The sequence below is a fragment of the Mugil cephalus genome, chromosome 10 (assembly GCF_022458985.1).
Source record: "Mugil cephalus isolate CIBA_MC_2020 chromosome 10, CIBA_Mcephalus_1.1, whole genome shotgun sequence".
NCBI lineage: Eukaryota > Metazoa > Chordata > Actinopteri > Mugiliformes > Mugilidae > Mugil > Mugil cephalus.
Genome location: NC_061779.1, coordinates 19,519,144 through 19,521,658, shown reverse-complemented (window position 1 = coordinate 19,521,658; position 2,515 = coordinate 19,519,144). Strand labels below are relative to the sequence as shown.

General features: G+C 40.8%; 4 non-coding genes across 4 annotated transcripts; all 4 read right to left on the bottom strand.

Moving 5' to 3' along the window:
- Nucleotides 1-201: 201 nt before the first annotated feature.
- LOC125015594 lies at nt 202-342 on the bottom strand. Its single transcript, XR_007113633.1, has one exon. It is a non-coding gene; the product is annotated as a U4 spliceosomal RNA (small nuclear RNA).
- A 661-nt stretch (nt 343-1,003) lies between these two features.
- On the bottom strand, nt 1,004-1,144 carry LOC125015593. Its single transcript, XR_007113632.1, has one exon. It is a non-coding gene; the product is annotated as a U4 spliceosomal RNA (small nuclear RNA).
- A 349-nt stretch (nt 1,145-1,493) lies between these two features.
- On the bottom strand, nt 1,494-1,627 carry LOC125015596. The gene has a single exon (XR_007113634.1). It is a non-coding gene; the product is annotated as a U4 spliceosomal RNA (small nuclear RNA).
- Nucleotides 1,628-1,942: 315 nt separating this feature from the next.
- Nucleotides 1,943-2,083, bottom strand: LOC125015591. Its single transcript, XR_007113630.1, has one exon. It is a non-coding gene; the product is annotated as a U4 spliceosomal RNA (small nuclear RNA).
- Between the last annotated feature and the right edge of the window lie 432 nt (nt 2,084-2,515).

The following is a 2,515-nucleotide window of genomic DNA, read 5'->3' as shown; positions in this document are numbered from 1 at the left end:
GTAATAAAACACTTTTATTCTCTCTTCTGTGCAGTAGCCTTCTTAGTTTGTATTGTGTACATAGTATGTTTTTGTGCCTCAGTGAAGAATCTCCTTTACCTGACTGTATAGTGCCCCCTGCTGCACTAATAGTAGCATTGCAGTAGAAGATCCTCGATAGCTAAATGAAGAATGCTGCATTATTTTTATACATCAAATCAGTCTCCTTGGAGACCGTCAAAAATTGCCATTGCCGACTATATTTCAAGTCGTCAAGGCGGGGTATTGGGTAAAGTTTTCAACTAGCAATAATCGCGCCTCGGATAAACCTCATAGGCTACGATACTGCCACTGCGCAAAGCTGATGTCTGTCAGTGAGCTCCAGGGATGTGTCTCCCGTCCACACACCTCTTTGTCACGGTTCTAAGTTTGAGGTTAGTTTCATGAAGTTGCACTTTATGATGTAACTATGTGATAATAAGTACGTAGTAATATAACATGTTATGTCCGCAATGGATAACTTTGTAAACACATCTAACATGCAGTAATAGAAGAAACGAAATGGGCTCGTTGATGCAAAAAGGAGACATGTCCTGAACAGTAACGCTATCTACATCATACGGCCGCTATTACGGAGCATTAATCCACGTTTCTTTGTAAATACGTCGTAAAATCACATATAGCCAATGTGAATAATAATTAACTAAGGATCCACTGCAAAATTCGCCCATAACATAAAATAGACACAATAGTTAAACGGAAATGACGTCACACCCGGTACGTCTCTGTTTGGGAGTCCCCGAGCAAAGAGCAGCAGTCTGCGTTTGGCCCGCGTCAATTTAAAAAAATAAAACAGCCAACGAGGCAAATGTGTCGAAACTACCACTGACTGGACCAAATAAAGCGAACTCGTATTTGCCGTGATAATACAGAAGTACACAATATCAATAACAACAAGGGGTTCATAAACACTAGCAGATCGGAGTAGCATTACGATTATCTTTATATTAAACAAACTCATCAGTCTCCATAGAGACAGTCAAAAATTGCCATTGCCGACTATATTTCAAGTCGTCAAGGCGGGGTATTGGGTAAAGTTTTCAACTAGCAATAATCGCGCCTCGGATAAACCTCATAGGCTACGATACTGCCACTGCGCAAAGCTATCGATACACAGTGAGCTCAAACAGGGTGTCTCCCGTCCGCAGACCTCTCTATCACGGTTACACCTACATGTTTACTGGCACACAGGGCTTCATACCGATGTTGCCTCTGCGAAAGCATAAATACAAACGATATCGAGGGGTTGAAGCCGGACAGGATTGGTTGTAGCCTGTGGCCGGTGTTGGTTCTGTGGTTGGAGAAAACATAGAATTGTGTAATCATAGCAAGATTGTGTTGATAATGATAACAGTGTCTGACTACCCAAAGCTAATGAACCCCAGACCATACTACAAACTCTTGCAATAACGCGCTTAAACGTATCGTTGTTTTTCATTTGACAATGTCATCAGTCTCCTTAGAGACCGTCTAAAATTGCCATAGCCCACTATATTTAAATACGTAAGGAGGGGTGTTGTGTAAAGTTTTCAACTGGCAATAATCCTCGGATAAACTTCACGGGCTACGATACAGCGAGCTCCAAGGGGGCGTGTCCCGTACGTGCACCTCTTTAATACGTCTCTAACTTTGGATTTAGGTACCAGGCGGTGGAACCGGACGAGTTTGACTGGTGTAGATAGTCGCTGTTGTTTCTGCGAGTGAAGTAAAATATACTTGTATAATAACAGTTTCTTACATACATAATACAATAGAGCAATTCATGCGTTAACAGAGGTGGTAGTATATGTAAATAACAAACGCAACAACTAATTTAGGTCAGGCACTACTGATTGCCATAAATAAACTGTTTCTGTAAATACTTCCCTTATGAGGCAAAAGTTTCTCTTAACAAAGTTATCAGTCTCCTTAGAGACCGTCAAAAATTGCCATTGCCGACTATATTTCAAGTCGTCAAGGCGGGGTATTGGGTAAAGTTTTCAACTAGCAATAATCGCGCCTCGGATAAACCTCATAGGCTACGATACTGCCACTGCGCAAAGCTGATTTGGAATCAGTACCGGCTGGGGTGTCTCTCCGCTACACGTGATGTTCAGTTATGGTTCGTTCATTTCACTTCAAGATATCAATTTCGGCTTCTGGGCACAATCGAGGTCGTAAACGCGAACAACATTACCACATTTATAATGTCTGTCACAATGTCCTCGTTTTAAGTTAAGATTTAACTTAAGTTACGAAGTGTGGTTATGGCGCAATGCATTATGGGACTTCACATAAACTACCGTAATGCCAGCCCCCTCCATGTTCCTTCATTTCAAGACATACGTTTCATGATATACAGGACTTAAACTAATATAATAATAAATAAATCATGATTAGAATGTCTTTACTTTACGGATATTTGTTTTACACATTTGAAAAAATATATATACGGTGGCTCGTATGACCGAATTTTGAATCGCTAATTCGTGTATAT